At 39.1% G+C, this 18,328-nt stretch overlaps 1 protein-coding gene across 5 annotated transcripts in view; it reads left to right on the top strand.

Moving 5' to 3' along the window:
* Positions 1-9,981, top strand: part of LOC124158432 (putative polypeptide N-acetylgalactosaminyltransferase 9) — a 488,889-nt gene extending 478,908 nt beyond the window's left edge. For all 5 annotated transcript variants that reach the window (XM_046533517.1, XM_046533515.1, XM_046533516.1 and 2 more), the window contains one exon: positions 8,198-9,981. The gene's annotated coding sequence lies outside the window, so the exon portion shown is untranslated. The remainder of the gene's footprint in view (positions 1-8,197) is intronic.
* Positions 9,982-18,328: the final 8,347 nt, after the last annotated feature.

Below are 18,328 nucleotides of genomic sequence, written 5' to 3' on the forward strand. Positions count from 1 at the left end.
GATTTCTTGCCTCAAGGAGAAACAATTAACGCCTCCCGGTATTGTGAGACTCTGAAGAAGCTTCGTCGGGCAATCCAAAACAAGAGAAGAGGAATGCTGACCTCTGGTGTGTGCCTTCTCCACGACAACGCAAGGCCTCACGTCGCTCGATCCACTACGGAATTTTGGATCAGTTCGGTTGGGATGTTCGGACTCATCCACCTTACAGTCCCGACTCGGCCCCTTCAGACTTTCATCTGTTCACCAAAATGAAGGAGGGATTAGCCGGAGAACGTTTCACAAGTGACGAGGAAGTGAAAGAAGCAGTCACCAACTGGACCAAGGTGGTGGCGGGAAGCTTCAATGAGGAGGGGATTTCAAAGCTGATTTCTCGGTATACGAAGTGTTTTCAGGTCTCTGGAGATTATGTGGAAAAATAATACATATTGTCAAAAACGTTTCCTGCAAGTTTGATTTTTTTTCAATAAAAACTCGATTTAAAAAAGAAAAACGGAACTTATTTTCTGGATGACCCTCGTATAATGCGGTGTATCCATATCCAGCTGGTTTGCTGGTCTCCATGGCGGCAGGGTAAATCCTCGCCTGCCAAACTATAGTGGTTGTGGATGTGAGTTCCACCGGAGTAGATTTTAGATTTCTCCTATCTGGGGCAAAATTGTTCGTGCACTTATAATCGTTATCTTTTTGAAAAACCCTGATGTGAAAGGCCTATATGTGCTGTTTTCTGTGGTATGGGAATAAATAAAATCAATGATGATAATGATAAATAAAGCGCTGACAGCTGATGAATTACTGATCGAAAATTAATTAAAACATGAAAATCTGTGCTACACAAGGTCACCAAACTGCCATAAAAAAATTTAAGTTACAAAATCCTTGAAGAAATAAGTAGTTGCCCATGTGTTGATACTGTTTTGACTGGGCATGACTCAGTATGATGTCAAAGACATTTTATTATGCCTTAAGAAGCCAGTGGTGCACCAATAAAATAACCCAGTCAGCACTGGGATGCATGGGAGATCCCAAAGGACCTGGATGGAAGGATGTAAAAAGGGAGAAGAGGAGGAAAATGGTGAAGGGAATTTTGGAACCTTTCGATGACTGGTGCGTTTGAAAGAGGGAGAACTTCCGACATGAGATTTTCGTTTGACACAGATTTAATTTGATCTCAAATAGCGTAAAATACAATGAAAACACATATGATTAACACTTCTAACATCAGCATAAATAATTAAACAAAGCTTATCAGAATGACGTTATCAAAAAAATACAAACACAAAAGTAGAGAAAAATTTTCTTTCCTATAGTCCGCAATTGAATTTTATACAATATTTCACTTCAATCTTAAGTCTTCATTAAATGAATATTTGTTAATTAAACACTGCATGAATATGACAATTTGAATATTAATAAAATACAAGAAAAATGAAATACACTCCCTATCCTTACATTTCTACGCAAAAAAACCATACACACACTTGCAATTACGCATCACACAAATAAGGGACAAAGAAAAGGGGAAGAAGAAGCAACAAAATACATATAAGCTTGACGCAGGGGAATGGCGGCTTTTCGCTCCTTTGGGATGGGGGGTGTGGGGCTTCTTGAACAATGGAGGGTTATATTTGAAATAAGTAAGTAGCACTGATGGGGGACTCTCATTGAAGTTTTTTCCTCTCTAGGGATGTGATTTGGGGCATGGACAGTACTTATCAGACCTTTGGTCCGTAGTCATAGGGAAACAGATTCTTCTGGTGGCTCGTACTCCTTGGTTGTTTCGCCTTCTGACGTGGTGGAAATAGCTGCTGGTGAGGTGCTTGAGGTTGACCTTTTCCGGGCGCTGGAAAATCTCCCCTACTGTCTCCTATTTCCAAAAAGCTACCTCATCCTTCTCGGTCCAACCACAAACATCGCTTCAGAAATTATTCTCTTCTCCACCCGCGTCCTCGTCTCCTTATGTCGAGATAGGCGTTCTCAGCAATGGTGATTGGCAATATGACGATGAGAAGTGGTCAAGGGCTGAATGATGAAGGGCCGTGAAGAAGACTGGTTACTCGTAGCAATGACTACCAATAAAGATCCGCCATAAGGTATTTGCAATCTGCGGAAAAGTCGTCATAATAACAATTACTATCAGTAGTTCTCGTAGGATCGCCTTCCTGAACTCTTTTCACCTTTAAAATAAAGAAAATGGGCGCTACATTGAAAAACAATACCATGAGAATAAAAATCACAATGTTTCATAGATTTCCCGAAGACAATTACATGAAAACGGCGTCTTTCTCCCGTGATTTATCCTATATGTATTTATAGAAAGAGGACAAGTAAAGCTAAGTCATTTCTTTTTTGTCACAGCATACTCGGAGAATATAACAACAACCCTGAGTATGTCAACGGGTAGTTTTTAAACATCATAAAAATTGGACAAAATTATATTAACCTTAAATTACGGGAACAGCCGCACACATTCGCTTCTGGAATGATACCATATTGATCGATATAACGATGGATAACACGCAAGATTATTAGATTACGATGTAATTACAAGAAGATTTTATATTATACAGTTGAAATTTACTATAAAAATTTGTTTAATGTCGTCTGCTTTCGTGCCGAAATCAAGTATTTTTAAGCTAAGCTTCGCGTGGAGATCCTGAGCATCGTCTGCTCCCGCTGCAGTAGTCAAATACTCCGTAGCATTGACGTCGTGCAGTACTGCTTTAGATAAAGTGGCAATTGGATAAGACTCATTTCTTCATCATGATAACTCGTGCAATAGCAGCAATTGCCCACTTGTGAAATTTGTGCGTAGTGGGCACTCCATAGGCAACAGAAGGTGAGGAGCTCGGGGTGGGGAAAATTGGGGCTTCTCATTGGCTGCAGTTTTGCATAGTCAGACATTCCTGATAAATGGCCATATTTTATTATTCATCACGTCATAAGAATTGAGAAATGCATTTGAATAAATCACGGTCGAAGAAAGATATGTGGAATGAATGCAAGAATGTTAATGGCTAGTAATAATAAATTAAATCATGAATTCGGAGCTTTACGACCCTTAAGAAGATACTGGAGAACGAATTGCGGGTTGCGTCACGGCTAGCAATTGAGCGTACTAACCAGGAAAGCGCAATTTTTTCAAACGCACTAACCAAATACTTTTGCATGTATTCTGTTCCGATGGTACCGGGACCGAGAGAAATCGTCGTACTAAGGAGGAAAACGTACTCAGGAGGAACGTACTAACCAAGTTCCACTGTATTTTCTTAAATACAATAGAAGAATACATACATACTAAATTTCATTTTCGCTGAAATAATTATATGACAGTTGTAAGATAGAACAGATCTTGACGGTTGGCTGCATGGGATTCTAAATTGCGACTTGCGAATAGTGGACCATATTGTTGGCTACAAGTGGACAAATAAAGAAATAAAAAAGGAGGAAGCACTGCAGGAACAAGTGACTTTGTACGCAGTCATGCGCACAGGTGCAAATCTAAATACACCAATGGATGAAGTTCACCATGAAAAAATATTTGACTTAGCCAGAATTCGAACCCGGATCTCCTGATTGTCGGTCTGTATGAGAAGGGTGTAAAATAATCTAACACAAAGGTCTAAATTAGTAAGTACAAGGTTGCATTGGAACAACTATGCAACTAAGTAGTTCGATGGTTAAAATTAGTGAGTTAGCAGCTGAAATACCTACATAATAGAATCCAAAAATAATTATGAGGCTGTACTTCCTAAATACTGTTAATTAATTTAACTTCTATATTACTAGCTAATTACCAAGCAAGAAGATAGAAATTAAATGAATGGAGTAATAGAAAAATAAGCACCACTCTAATACTTGAGTAGACGTTATAGTTAGCGATTAGAAATTAAGAGTAGCTACTATCATTTGCAAAAGTCTTGCAACAAATCGAGCGGCACCACTTTCGCTCCACAAAGATTGTGCTCGGAAACTGTATGGTTTTCGGGTATATTTAGCAAACCAACGCTAGTCTTCATGGTTCAATATATGGAGAACGGGTCATTAGGTGGGTGAGATATTTTTTCATCCTTTTCAGTCTTGGGATTTGATCGCTTCCATTTAAGTAAAAATAATGTTCATTATGTTCCCCCAAACACATTGTAGCATTTAATGCAGGAGGAAAGATCGAAGGTAATTCCTCGGAGAGATTTTGAAAAGTTTGTAGCTTGCCTCTTTTTGAGTAATCTTGGCTCTTTTCAGAGAGCAGGAAATCACAAGTCATTCACTGTGAACATGGCGGACTTTTGTTTACATCTATCGACTCGGGTTGATGTTTTTAATACAATATCTACAACATAAGATACGAGGCAGCTTTGATATTCCACGTGTTTCATCATATAAATATCTGAGCAAACACGTGAAATATGAAATTAGTTAAGCTGATCGGCATTAATTGTTGCGTAAGTGACAACAGAGTTCTCCGACGTCCGTCAATCGGTAAAGATGTATTCCTTTCCACGTATTCAAAGTATGTCCAGGAAAACTTAATTCCAGCTAAATTAAGTCCCTTTTTTAATGATTTTTAGATTTAAACAGGTATTGTTTGATAATATGTTCCACTGCTGAATTAGTGTGAATGCGTATAATAACTCTACGCTATGTGGTTGATGATTAAGTTATCATATTTAGCTGCAATGATTTACATATACTCTGATGAATTCAGGATAATGAAGGATACTTACTTAGCATCAGTAATTAACTTCTCTACTTACATTAAGTAGGTTACATGGTATTAGGAAATGTGTTTGTTGGCAATACGTTTTAAGTTTAAGGTAAGATTGAAATCAGTGGAACTGCAGCTCATTTCATAAAACCTTTGAAGTCGAGTAAGAAGGACGTAAGCAAATCCTAGCAGAATTTCAGCTTGAAATGAATGTATACGCTTGCTTCTGTTAAAAGGGGAGCGTGTGTGTCACCTTTGGTTGCTCTCGAAATGATTCTCGCTCACTTCTACCTCTATGACACTTTATTCTTCACACTTATACAAACAGGACTCTCCAGCCCAGACACTCTCCGTGTCCCTCCGCACACTTGACTTCACTCAACTCAACTGTCCTTACGGCTTCTCGACGCGTCCCCTTGAGCCACCTCTGTTGGTTCACGGTCACTCCCTCAGGGGGCAGCATCTCCCGGGGGGGGACACGCCGCCTGGCGGCGTAACACTTCATTAGAAATACAAATACCGAGTTAGAAACATAATAACAAATAATAATAACTTATAAGGACGATACCATACCGAAGTCGCTGGCGACAACATCATAATATTCCTATTGTATACACTCACCAGCCGAAACTTAAAGTATGCGAAAGCCTCCATGCTCAAGTTATAATCATATAAACGAAGAAAATACTAAGATACCGAGAAAATGATTATTTTGATCAAAATTCGTTCAATTGAGAAGCACATGAAAGCAGCTCAGTGTTACAATGACAACAAATACTTAAAATTATCGCAACAGACATTGAAATCGGAATAGCTCTGTGGATGAATACTAGGCTGACGACGTGAGGGGCCCGCGTTCGAGGCCCTCTCCTGCCCGAAATTTTTTATCCTCCTCACAGCCGTAGTTTCTTTTATAGTTTTTTTTATTTTTTAAATGTATGTAAAGAGGGTACCAAGTGTTGAATTTGAGCATTTTTTGCAACAATTTCTAATTTAAATGATCGTGCGACGGGAATCCTGCGTTGTTAGCGCGATAGGACGAATCATTGCGTTTCCCTTGAAGGAACTCCAATCAGAATCACTGGTGAATGTGATTCCCAGTGCTATAAGGTTTCCTTTACAGGTCCGTTACTGCTCATCATTACTACCCACTCTTAGATGACACCCACTAGGTACCCACTCTTTCAACGGGTAAATATTTTCAATTATTTACTCGAGTCAACTACGAGTGTAAAAATAATCTCAAACGCCGTGACGACGCAACAACATCGACGCTCGTTTACTCAACTGAGCATCGTAATGATTTCCTACGTCTCACTCCCGTGTTATGATGACCCGTTTGTGAGTCGTTCCAGAGCTACCATGAAGATTCATACCCAGATAGTGATCATTCAAATTTAATGTTGGCCAGAAATCGACAATGGAGCGAAAGTGGCGCCACTCGATTTGTTGCAAGACTTTTGCAAATGATAGTACTTATTATGTATAAACCATAAAACTTGAACAGAGGAGTAAGCCTTATGAATACAAGGAGAATTAAATAAATTCAAATAATAAAAAAATAGCGAGAGAAAAACTTTAGGATGGTCTATGTATCCATTTCACTGTAATTTGGCAGGCACATCCACATCCTGTTTCACTTCACTACCACACACCACCACTGTAACAACTGCACATAATGTAAATATGTACGCAAAATATTCATAGAACACTCTAAAATCACTACGCTAAAGCTGAAAAATAGTATATACAGTGTGAAATCCTCTTGGATCGCTGTTGGTCAGAGAAAAAACTGGATGAAAGCTTCTAGGGTTTCCAACCGGGTCAGGGTCTGCATGGTGTAGGCCGACGTTTCGTTGGGAGACTTTCCCAACATCCTCAGGGCTGATGATGCCGATGTCGCGGTGTTTCGATATTTATACCCTCCTCCTTCACCTAGGTGGTCTCTGATTGGTCCGGGATTTTTCCTCCTTCCTCGTCCTATTTAATGCCAGGTTCAGAGCGCTACTTAGCTGCAGTCCTCGATCTCTATTGATATTGTTTGGGTGAAGACGGATCTCTACGGCTTCTTTAGTTATACGGTCCCAATAGCCTCTTGATCTTCCAAGTTGGGCAGTTTCTTCCCAGTGGATATTGTGATTTTCCTGGACACAGTGTTCAGGAATTTTTCAAATTGACCGAGTCGGAGGTGGCGTCGATGCTCCTGCACCCTCGTCTCAATGGTCCTCTCCATCTCTCCAATATGCACTTTACCACATTCGCATGGAATGCAGTAAATGCCGGCTGTCTTGAGACCAATAGGGTCCTTGGCTCGGAGTAACTGATCCCGGAGTTTGCCAGGAGGAAGGTGAATGCTATGGATATTGTGTTTAGCAAGAATCCTTGCTATCTTCCCCGAGACCGTGGAGACGCATGGCAGGATGGCTTTTGATGCTGGAGGCCGTTCTTCGTTTGGTTTGTCTCTTTTGTCTTGTCTAAAAGCCCTTTTAAGGGCCCTATGGACTTGGAAGTGGCTGTAACCGCTGTCTATGAAGGTCTTCTTCAGATGTTTCAATTCTCCTTGTAAATTATCCTCGTCGGAGATCTTTTTGGCTCTATGAATTAATGAGGATAGGACTGCGTTCTTCTGTGATGGATGATGGTGACTTTGTCCATTTAGGTATAGATCAGTATGAGTGGGCCTCCGATATACCTTGTGCCCCAGGGTACCATCTCCCCTGCGGCGGATGAGGATGTCCAGGAAGGGTAACTCTCCATACGTTTCAGTCTCCATGGTGAAACATATGTTGGGGTGACGGCTATTCATATGGTCGACGAATGAGTGCAGGGTATCCATTCCGTGGGGCCAAGTGATGAATGTATCATCGACATACCTGAAGAAGCACTTAGGGCACAGTGGAGTCGAGTTGAGGGCGTGTTCTTCAAAGTCGTGCATAAAGAAATTAGCAATGACAGGCGATAGAGGCGAACCCATAGCCACTCCATCTGTTTGCTCGTAGAAGTCTCTGTTGTATAGGAAGTAGCTGGAAGTTAGAACGTGGCGGAAGAGTTCCACTGTTCTGCGGTCCAATATTCTTCCCAGCAAAGCCAGGGTGTCAATAATTGGCACTCTTGTGAATAATTACACCACGTCTAGGCTCACCATGATATCCGTCAACTGTACGTGGATGTCTTGTAGGGTTTTGACGAAGTCCCTGGAGTTCTTCACATGGTGTTCACACCATCCCACAAATGGTGCAAGTACTCCACTTAAGTATTTTGCCAGGTTGTAGGAGCCTCACCCTTCAGGAGCTGGCTAGAGAAAAATGAAAGAATCAATGTCCTCCTGATGCATTTCTACAATACAGTACCCAGAAACTTCTGTCTTAAGCTGAAAAATTAACACATTTTCAATAAACAGATTGTTCTTAATGACACTTTGATCTTATCTTAGCCATACCTCAAATTCCTCACATAATAATAATTCCTCATCTCTGACCTTTATTTTCTTTGCAGTGATTTGAGGGCAGCCGTCTGTGAAAAAAATAATGTTGAATACTGCCAAAGAATTAAGTGAAAGTCAGAAGAGTCACTTTAAGTCTGTGTATACTTGAAGATGTTGGTGCTGGCGTGGAATGGTGATGGAGTGCATGACGTACATCTTCTCTGCTGTCATGCCTTTTTGCATATTTATTAGAAGGCAATGTATCCTTTGTTGAAGCCCTAGAATGCAGCCCTCGAAAACAAAGAAATTCTACTTTCCTCTGATATTTTCCTGCACTACTTCTTACAACAGAGGTAAATAAAGGGAAATATTGCACCATTTATTAGTGACTCAAGTCATGATCTCTTGCCTGAGACATGCACTAACTAGTGTGCATCTTGAATTTCATAACTGTGTTTACCATGTGCATTTTATAGACTATCAACTGAGTCCTTTGAAAGTGTATTGCAGGCGTAAGAGTCCTCGAAGCTTTTGAAGGTTTATCAAAAGATTGTGTGAAACTTCCATTAATTACTATAGGGTATCTTAGTTGGGGGCGGCTACATTGTCCAAATGTTTTTGAAAATATTGATATTTTTACACAGGGTTGAACTCTAGTAATGGTTGAGGGAGATGTTCCTCTGCTTGACTTAATTCATTTGTATAAATAATGTATATCAGTGTGTGCAATTGAATTTTTAACATACAAATATGTCTTGCAGTGAGTGTGATATTGTGATTACAATTCCGAGTGACTGTTGCATGAAAGTGCTCTGTGATTGATGAAAAGATGACTAAGTGAGGATGAACTCTGCTCCTAAAGCACAACTACAATTTATGTATCAATTTTGTCGTCTTATCCTGAGTGATAAGCTTGTTAATATGAGCCTGAGATTGTTGAACCCTCTCGTGTAGGGATTCCTCTATGCTCAAACAGTTTATTCATGGGGTGTTTGTATTTTTATCACTTTAATAAGTTCAGTTTTCATAGCTTTTGTAAGCATTTTGATCTCCTTATATTTAGTACTTGCCAGCTCAAAAAAATAAAACATTCCAGTATTCTTTAAAAGAAAGCATTTAAAATGGCTCTCCACATAAAAGAAAATTCTGCAGCAAAGTGAGGAAATTGCTTTTAATGTTAGCAGCCGTGTAGAAGAGAAATTTTATTTTTATTGACCTATAGCTGTGGGGATTAGTGGATGTTATTGAGCCATTCCTTCAGAACAATATGTAATTCTGTTCATAATTTATACTGAAAAATGCTTTATTTGGTGGATGGTAATGCATTATCTAAATTGAAGAAAGATAGGTGAAGGCCCTTTGTACATTGAAATTGCAGTTAGTACATATTTTCACTCATTAATGGTGACTGCCGCTGTTATTGTGAGTTGAGCGGTGCTGTCAGTTGAAAGTGTACCTATGTAGTGGGTGCTTATGAATATTAACTATTAGTTGTGATCAAGACTGTATTTTTTATGAATGCCTACTTTCCCTTCCAACATCTTCTTGCCATGGGGACTTAAATTTTGTTGTAATTGGCCCATCCAAATTCTTTCTTTTTGGGCATTCCTGGTTGTTGTAATAAGCAATGTTTTTGTACTTATGTAAATTTTGGTGTTTTATATATTCAAGTGGATCAAAGGGAAGAGACAGGAAATTTACTGTTGAACAGGCTTGTAAAATAGTCGATTGTAAATAAGAAATTTGTGCCTTAATTGTAATTATAACTTAATGTTCATGTGATTAAAATTTTGTGCTTATCAAGTTGTTCAAATGCAGAAAAAATGAATGGATTAAATGCATTGTTTTGAAGTAATTATTATGCTTATCACAATATTTTCTATTTTCATAACCTGGATGACTTTAAAAGTGGGTAAGTCAGTGTGAATAACGCTTCGTTTTGCAATGATGAGGGTGTATAAAATGTCCAGTCCACTACTCTACTAATCCAAGTGAAAAAGTCTGTCGTAAGGACTGCAACTTGACTTAAGCTGAATTTTGGTACAGTCGACCAGTTGTAATCACAGTAGATATTGAACTCTTCTTTGTAACAGTGAAGGATCACTCTGCTTTCAGTGTGCTGCGGCACCAACTGTACCGTAATATAGTTGATTGAGACCACAGATGTCACTTCTCTCTACACATCAATTCCTCATTCTGAAGGTCTTTCCTCCCTCCGCCACTTCCTTTCCCAACGCCAAACTCCTCATACCCCTAGCACCGACTTCCTCTTAGGCCTAACTAATATCGTCCTAACGCACAATTCGTTCTCATTTAATAACAAGCATTATTTACAAATCAAAGGTTGCTCAACGGGTAGTAGATTCAGTCCCTCCTATGCAAACCTCTACCTAGGCTATTTTGAATGAATTTTCCTTTCCCAATATCCATCGAAACCCCTCCTTTGGCTCAGACATATTCCTCCTATGGCAACATGGTAATGATTCCCTCAACAATTTTATTGCTACTCTCAATTGTTGTAATAAGCAATGTTTTTGTACTTACGTAAATTTTGGTGTTTTATATATTCAAGTGGATCAAAGGGAAGAGACAGGAAATATACTGTCTCTTCCCATTGATCCACTCTTTCTTTCACCTCAACCATTTCTAATTCCCTGATTACCTTCCTTGATGTCTATATTTCTCTTGCCAGCAACAAAAATTTCTCACCTCTGTCCATGTAAAACCCACGAATAAGCAGCAGTACCTTCACTTCAGCAGTTGTCATCCTTCCCACACTAAATGCTCCCTTCCATATTCCCTTTCCATTCGAGGCCACTGCATTTGTAATAATCCTGATGCCCTGAATAATTTTCTTCACAGCCTTCACTGCTCCCTCCTCCAGAGAGGCTACCCAGAGTCCCTCCTGAAAAAAAATTATCACTCACAGATGCCCCTCAGAACCTTAAATTATTGCAGAATTGGAACCGTCTTCACGAAATCTTCCTCATAGATAGAGGTCCGTGAAAGTGGTTTTATTTTTTGCTAAAATTTAGGAGTCCATAATGTGGCTTGACAACTAGCTAGGGTATATGGTGCTTGTGCTTTAAGGTAGAACCTGCGCTTCGAAATACTGCTTTTATTAGTTAGATAAACTCGACAACAGTGAGTTATCATGGCTAAATATGTCATTTATAAAAAGTCCTGTCATACTGCATTACATATTAACTTGAATGATAATAGCCTTTGAAATCGATACAAAATCGGTGGAAATTATTTTAATCGGGGCTTTGAGAGGCAGTGAGAAAAACTTTGTCCATCTAAATGACATTTTGATGCAAAAGTTTTTGTAAAAATCTATCATTACGTCACCTCTCTCTTACTTAAGATTTACCCTTTTTCCTTTTAATGATTGCAAGGACATGGATATGGGGATTTCTTAGTATGCACATCTCTTGTCATTGGTTAATCAGCCCCTGATTGAAGGTGTTTACCCTAATGCCCTAAAAACGTCTAAGATTGTTCCAGTGTGTAAAAACAAAGGCGATAAAAATAATCTTTGCAATTATAGACCAATTTCAATAATTCCTCAATTTGGTAAAATATTCGAATATGTGTACTGCAAACAACTCACAGACTTCCTCGAAAGTCAAAACCTGTTAACTAATTTTCAGTATGGCTTACCGCCGAGGAAGGTCGACTGAACAAGCTATCTTTGAAGCCATGGATTATATTATTCAAGAGATAAATATAAAGCATAGGGTAATGGGGATATTCTTTGATTTCAGCAGAGCCTTTGATGCTGTTCAACATGAAAAATTATTTGTAAAATGTGAATTATTAGGAATTAGAGGAGTCGCATTGCATTGGTTAAAAACATATCTTGCAAACAGACACCAGAGAGTGGCCTTTCGTAAGAATGGCAAAATCTACCTCTCTTCATCCCAAGCAGTAAGTAAAGGTGTGCCACAGGGGTCAGTGCTGGGACCAGTACTGTTTTTGATATTTATAAATGATCTTCTGAATAAGCTGGCAGATGTTTGCAGATGATGTATGTTGACATCAAGCAAATTCTTGTGCAATTTACCAGATCTAGGAAAACTTATAATTCAACTTATGTCAAATTGGTATAACAGTAATGACCTAATTTTAAATAGTGAGAAAACGCATATAGCAATTTACTCATCAAAGACCAACTCTTCTGACATTACTTCCATTCAGTTTATAAATAATGATTTCATGTGAGTAAATCAACATAAATTCCTAGGTATCTACTTTGACTCCCACCTCAAGTGGGATGTGCATATTCCCATAGAGTAAGTATATCCTTATACATATATACTTACTCTATGATATTTCTCACTTATTTAAAAAAAACTGAATTATGTATTTTAGCTTTTATCTGTTCTAAAGCATACACTTAGCTTACCTGTCTGAAAAACGTCATATTTTGGCCTCTTTTACTCTAGAATAACCTATGGTATAATAATATGGGAATCTTCATCCTCACTAATTGTTTTTCATATGACATCTTGGTAGCTCAACTGGCTAAAGCACTCGACCGGGAATCAGGGGATCCAGGTTCGAATCCCAGTCCAGGTGGATGATTTTTTTCTCTGTGGATCTTTCGCACAATATATCGCACAAAACTAGGAGATGTAATGATGTGCATGTCGAACCATCTAACTTATCTTTGACACTGATTGTGAGTGGACCTAGGGCAATGTGTACAAAAAGTCTATATCTTACTCTTGATTATTAAGAATGAAAGGAGACTGCCTCAATTTAAAAAAGCAGTCTTTTTATTTCTCATTGATCAATGTTTCTACAGTATAGACGAATATCAGTGCTTTGTAACAAATTGAGATGAACCTCTGTGAGTTCGAGTGATTGGGTTCATTGTACTTTAGTTTTTTTTGACGTGCCTTATGTACTACATGCCCTCTTCATACGTATTAGTGTATTGTGTCTGCTGGCAAATGAAATTATTATTATTATTACTTGCACAAATTTCACATCAACCAGCAACGTACGTAGTGGTACGAATACTATTACCAAGAATATTATCAATCAGTTTGTGGGCTGATTAGCAGTGTAGCGTTGATGTGGGCAATGAAAATACTCAATAAGCTGGAGCGAACAACTTTTATGAACCACACATGTTACATTACTCGGCGTGACTGTGCGACTAACACACACAAAAAAATGAGCAGTGCCTTCTCACGCCTGCCAACACAAGAATGGCTGATAGCCGACACAAGAATGAAACCCCAACAGTCATACGGTGTTAATTTTGCTCATTGACATGAAAATTACTTATGTAATTTATTGTGACTCATCTGTAACACATCTTCAATGACGGGAGGAGGGGGTTATGGTAATTTTCAGATGTTCGTTGGTTAGTGACCAAATGTAAAAATGTTTACTCTGAGTAACAATACTCCTCTGATCTTATGTTAATTAAATGAAGTGTCTTGAGCTGAAGTTACATTTTTCACTCACACCAAACCAGTGTCTTCTACAACTCCATGTAAAAGAAACTAGCAAAACTGAATCTGGGACCACTGGAATCAGACCTTTGATCTCCAACAGGTACCATAGAATTTGGTTGGATTCAGTCTCCTCAGCTTTTCCTTGCCTGTGAAAACATAACCTTGGTCCATGATGTCTTCCCCTGGATCAGGTTCGCCATCACTGTCTAGCTCTGGGATCTTGATATCATCTCGACTCATCTTGAATGGTAATTTTGATTCATTGAACCTTATGTCTCAGCTGATTATTCCTTTCTTCTTGTTCAGACTCCAAAGTCGATATCCCTCGATGCCCTCTTCTTATCCCAATGTGATGCCTTCTTCTCCTCTGGGACTCAATTTTCCATCCCTTGTCTCTCTCGGCTACCATGCCCATGCCTGGCATCCAAAAGCTCTTAGATAGTTATAATTTATCTCCTTTAGTACCCGTCCTTTCCTCAAATTCTGTGGAATTTTATTGCTATTTTGTGCAGAAGTGGGAGACAAATTTTGGAGATGCACAGCAGTCATGAGAGCTTCTCCCCAAAATCTTTTATGAAGACCAGATTTGATCAGTAAACATCTTGTTGTATTTAGAACGTTTTAGTTGCACTTCTCAGATACCCCATTTTGTTGTGGAGTATATGCCACTTATAAGCAATGCACAAGTCCACACTCTTCCAGGTGTACTGAGAACTTTTTATCAGTCTATTGTGACATTTTTTTTAGTGTACCCCTTCCCCAAAATTTCTGGTGCTCCTCCCCCCAGAAATTCCTCCGAACTTATCTGCAGAACTTCTCCCACCAAATACTTTTCGCGCAAAGGATTTTTGCCAAAGGCCCTTTGCCTCAAAGCCTCGGAGACTTTAAGTCTCGGAACTATTAAATCGCTAACTAAGAACTCGCTGTAGTAAATCCAAGAAAAAAACTTTCTTTGTGTGCGGGAATAACGTTGAGGATAAGGAAAATTCTTTTGGTTTGCCGCGAAGAGCGTGGTTCTATCTAAGCCGAATCAAGGTGGGAACGACGAGTTCACAGATAGTTAAGTACTTAAAATCCAAGTTCCCTGAGCATGAATTTTCTTGTGATGTGATATCCACGAATGAAATAGGCTGTACCTTCAAGCTTGGAACTGATTATTCACTGATTAATGTTATGTATCAAAAATCTACTTGGCCGAATGGTGCGAAAGTTAGTAGATTTCATTTCAATCGTAAAGCATCGATCGAGTTGACTAATCTACCCAACGCCGATATTGGGCTAACAAGTACATCTGATAAACAAACAATAAATAAACTATCAAAGCCCCCAAGCAATGAGAGGGTTTTGAGATCAAACTCTGGAAACTTAAACCATAAAACTGCTACAAACTGCTCTTGACTAGAAAACCATAATTCCCAGAATGACTGTTGTCTTGATATAGGTTTAAAAGTGAAAAATGCTGGTTTAAAATTTCTTTTTGTCAATATTCAGAGTCTTAAAAATAAAAACCTTGAGCTCGAACTACTACTGAATGAAATAGGTACTGATGTTCTAATTCTCGCTGAGCATTGGCTATGTAAAAGTGAAATATCCATTTGTGCCATTGAAGGTTTCCATCTAGTTTCATCTTATTGTCGACAGCAATTCAGATGTGGTGGTGTTGCTCTCTACTGTCGTCCTAAGGTACATATCATTGATTTAAATATTGATCACTCGATAGAGAAATTGTGTGAATGCCTAGCTGGTCTACTGAAAGTTAATCACCAAACTTTTGCCGTTTTATCTATATATAGGGTACCCTGTGGAAATTTTAATGATTTTCTACATGTTATGAATGATGTTCTTGTGTTTGTTCTAGCCAGAAACGTTGATGGCTTAATAATATTTGGGGACTTTAACATCAACTACTTAAAAGACTCAAGCATGAAAACTGATTTCCTAAATCTACTCAACTCCTTTGGTCTTCATGTTGTAAACACTGATCCCACAAGAATAACCCCACAATGTCAGTCCCTTCTAGATTATTTCATTACGGACATTCCCACATCCAAGCTGGTGTGTAAGACTCTTATTACTGGCCTCTCAGATCACTTAGGCCTTAATGTATACATATATTGATTTTGGTAAAGCCACATGCAAACCCTCCCCAACATATTTAACTAAAAGACATTTTCATTATGACTCACAGACTGAATTCACAGTCTACCTGGCACAGGAATCCTGGGATAATGTTTATGATGCTTCTGATGGTGATAGTAAATTTAATGCTTTCTATAATGTTTTTGTGACGTACTTCAATTATGCATTTCCACCCAGAAAGACTAAGCAAAGGAAAACAGACCGTACTCTAAAAATTTACTCTCCAGAGCTCATAGCTATGTCCAATCATGTCCGTACGCTTCACTCTCAAAGGAAATTGAATGATCCAGCCTCACACCAAACATATCTAAAAGCAAGAAAGGAATTCAAGACCCTACTCTCTGCTACCAGAAAATCTCTAATAGATAATTACATAAAGAACTCTAGTAATGTAATAAAATCAACGTGGGATGTAATTGGGAATCTGACAAGAGCTTCCTCTCAGGAAAGTCACCCGACCTCTATGAAATTCAATGGCTTCAATGCCACAGAGCCTATGAGTATTGCTGACATGTTCAACACTTATTTTTGCAATACTGCTTCTCAGCTTACAGCTAACATACCATCACCCAGCACTAGCCAAAGTCATTCACTCCATGCAATGTTTCTCTATCCAACTGATTCCTCTGAGATTATAAAAACAATAAATTCTTTCGACAATAAATTTTCTGCTGGGCTTTATGAAATCCCTATGCCTGTATTAAAAACTGCCTCCAATCTCATTTCTATGCCCTTGGCTGATATTGTCAACTCATCCTTCTCTTCAGGTCAGTTCCCATCAGCTCTAAAATGTTCTCGTGTGCTCCCTGTTCACAAAAAAGGCTCTCGTAGTGAAGCTGATAACTACAGACCAATATCTATTTTGTCAGTTTTCTCCAAGCTATTTGAAAAATTATTTTATACACGACTGCTGGGCTATTTACTATCTTGCAACTCACTCTGTGACAACCAGCATGGTTTTAGACCTGGCAAATCCATGCTATCTCTGCCTCTTTTGAGCTAGTTGATAACATCTTACTTGGCCTAAATGACAAACTCCTAACTGTAGGAATTTTCTTTGACTTAACTAAGGCCTTTGACCTAATTGATCATAGTATCCTAAAAAACAAGCTCATCACTCTTGGCATCACTGGTCCTGCCCTAAAATGGATTATGTCCTACTTAAGTGACAGACAACAAGTTGTTTGTTATCCATATGGATCCTCAACTATAAAATCTAGTCCCTTAATTGAAACTAACCAGAGGTGTACCTCAAGGATCTCTCCTTGGTCCACTGCTTTTTTTTACTTTTTATTAATGACCTTCCGAATCACTTGTCACATGGTAGAACCATTCTTTATGCAGATGACACCTCCACCATTGTCACAGCCAAAAGTGCTCAACATTTGGTGGACATCACTAATTTGACCATTCAGGAAATGCATCAGTGGTGTAAAAACAACAACCTCATTATTTATGAAGATAAAACTCTCTTCATAAAATTCCTCATTAAAAGCTCTAACAAGAGAGTTCTTCTCCCTCATATTAATAATATTAATCACTCCACAAATGTAACTTCAACAAAGTTCCTGGGGTTCCTAATCTCAGATGGCCTCGATTGGTATCCTCATATTCAGGCCATAATCAATAAAATTTCTGTGGGTACTTATATGATCAGGAAATTATCTCCTATTGTGTCATTTGAAACCCTGAAAATGGTTTATTATGCCAAAGTACATGTTCATATTTCCTACGGAATATTGCTTTGGGGAAATTCAACTGCTGCCCAAAAGCCTTTTCTGCTCAGAAAAAGGCAATTAAGACTATGCATCAAGTTCCTATCCGCACCCCTGGCAAGCCCCTCTTTGCTGCATCAAAAATCCTAACACTCCCTTCTCTCTATATCCTGACATGTGCCAACTTTATTAAAGCAAACCTTGATAAATTTCCTTCTAATGCCACCTTCCACCATCACCACACAAGATCAAGTAATAATATACACCACAAGCAGTACTCCAGCTCCCTCTGTTTAAAGGGTCCCAGGCATTCAGCCTCTGCTATATTTCGTGCGAAAGATCCACAGAGAAAAAATCATTCGCCTTGCCTTTTTCTCTCTGGATCTTTCGCACGATTGTGCCACATTGCGGGTGACTCCCGTAAAAGTTATCACCGCGGCTAGTCCCGGTATACTTTTGTGGCGGCCGCACCACCTGCCTCGCCGCCACATCGCTTGCCCGGAGGCAATTTAAAGCGCGCTCCGTCATCGCTTCCTTTCAACAGTCCAGATAGCCCAGCGGTAGCGCAGTCGCCTCCCAAGCGGGCGGCCCGGGTTCGATTCTCCGTGCTGGAAAGTTTTATTACTTAATTTTTCTAGCCTTCTAGAATTCCCTTCTAGAAGTTTCTTTAATGTTCAAGAACAGTAAGATAGAACATACTGGAAGTTGGCAAACTGAATAAATACTGCGGCCTTCCGGCCTTTCGGCCGGCAGTTCAGTGTAGAATTGTACACAATTCAATAAACATCGTCCAAACCATTCCATCGAATCTTCATTGTTAGCAGCCTACATCGACTCCTGCTACATTGGTGACCCCGAACTACGAACGCAACCAGCA

Source organism: Ischnura elegans, chromosome 5 (assembly GCF_921293095.1).
Source record: "Ischnura elegans chromosome 5, ioIscEleg1.1, whole genome shotgun sequence".
Lineage (NCBI taxonomy): Eukaryota > Metazoa > Arthropoda > Insecta > Odonata > Coenagrionidae > Ischnura > Ischnura elegans.